This window comes from Haliaeetus leucocephalus, unplaced genomic scaffold, assembly GCF_000737465.1.
Source record: "Haliaeetus leucocephalus isolate CR32 unplaced genomic scaffold, Haliaeetus_leucocephalus-4.0 Scaffold162, whole genome shotgun sequence".
NCBI classification, from domain to species: Eukaryota; Metazoa; Chordata; class Aves; order Accipitriformes; family Accipitridae; genus Haliaeetus; species Haliaeetus leucocephalus.
The window spans coordinates 15738584-15739625 of NW_010972598.1; the positions used below are offsets into that span (position 1 = coordinate 15738584).

General features: G+C 68.8%; 2 protein-coding genes across 2 annotated transcripts in view; both read right to left on the reverse strand.

Moving 5' to 3' along the window:
- Positions 1-1042, reverse strand: part of GCK (glucokinase (hexokinase 4)) — a 251262-nt gene that overhangs the window by 80432 nt on the left and 169788 nt on the right. The window lies entirely within an intron of this gene.
- Positions 1-1042, reverse strand: part of MRPS24 (mitochondrial ribosomal protein S24) — an 8118-nt gene that overhangs the window by 4729 nt on the left and 2347 nt on the right. The gene's annotated exons all lie outside the window — the stretch shown is intronic.

The following is a 1042-nucleotide window of genomic DNA, read 5'->3' on the forward strand; positions in this document are numbered from 1 at the left end:
ACTGGGGTGGCACCGGGCGGGCACTGGTGGCACTGGGCTGGCGCTGGGTGCTGAGATGATGTGGGTGTGCAGAGCGGGGAGGGGCTGCCCTCCAGCATCGTGCGCTGCGCCCTCTGCAAGCGGGTGGTGAAGGCGCTCCGGAACGTTGTGGTCGACCCCAATGACAAGGTGAGACTTGGGGGGGGGACACACAATGACACACGTGGTGCCCTCGTGCCAGATGCTGCCCTCGTGCAAAGCCCCCCCCGTGTGCGACGTGCCCCCGTGCAAGGCCATGGCCCTGTGCAAGGCATTGCCCCCCCACCCGTGGTGCCCCCCATGAGATGCCCCTCGTGCAATGCCCCCGTGTGAGGTGATCCCCCCTGTGCAATGCACTTGTGTGCAAGGCGATGCCCCCCATGCAAGACCCCTGTGTACAGTGATGCAAGACCCTCGTGCAAGGCCCTTGTGCAAGGTGCTACCCTCCTTGTGCGATGCCCTCGTGCAAGGCGATACCCCCCATGCAATGCCCTCGTGCAATGCCTTCGTGCAAGGCAACGCCCCCGTGCAAGACCCCTGTGTGCAGTGACGCCCCTCATGCAAGACCCTTGCGCAAGACCCTCCCCGCCCCATGCAATGCCCTCGTGCAAGGCGATGCCCCCCCCCCCGTGCAAGACCCTCATGCGCTGACGTGTGCGGCAGGCGGGGGTGGCGCGCGTCACCCACCGCGTGTGCGGGCGGCTGCCGGTGGGGGCCGGGCTGTGCCGCCGCCTCCTTCACCACGCCTTGGCACCCATCGAGGTGGCTCTGAAGCATCACGAGAGCCCGACCCACCTCTGCACCAACCTGCACTGGTGCTCCCGGCAACCCTGAGGCGGGTGAGTCGTGCGTGTCCCGTGTCCCCCCCCCAGGGGACCCAGGCGTCCCGGCCGCTCCCGGCCCACGAGGGCTCTCGAGCAGAGGGCAGGGACGCGGCGCTTCAAAGCCCTGACGGGAAAGCAGGGCCGGGGGGGTTGGAGGGGGGTGGCGCACCCATGGGTGCTGTCGCAGCGGGTGGGAGCGG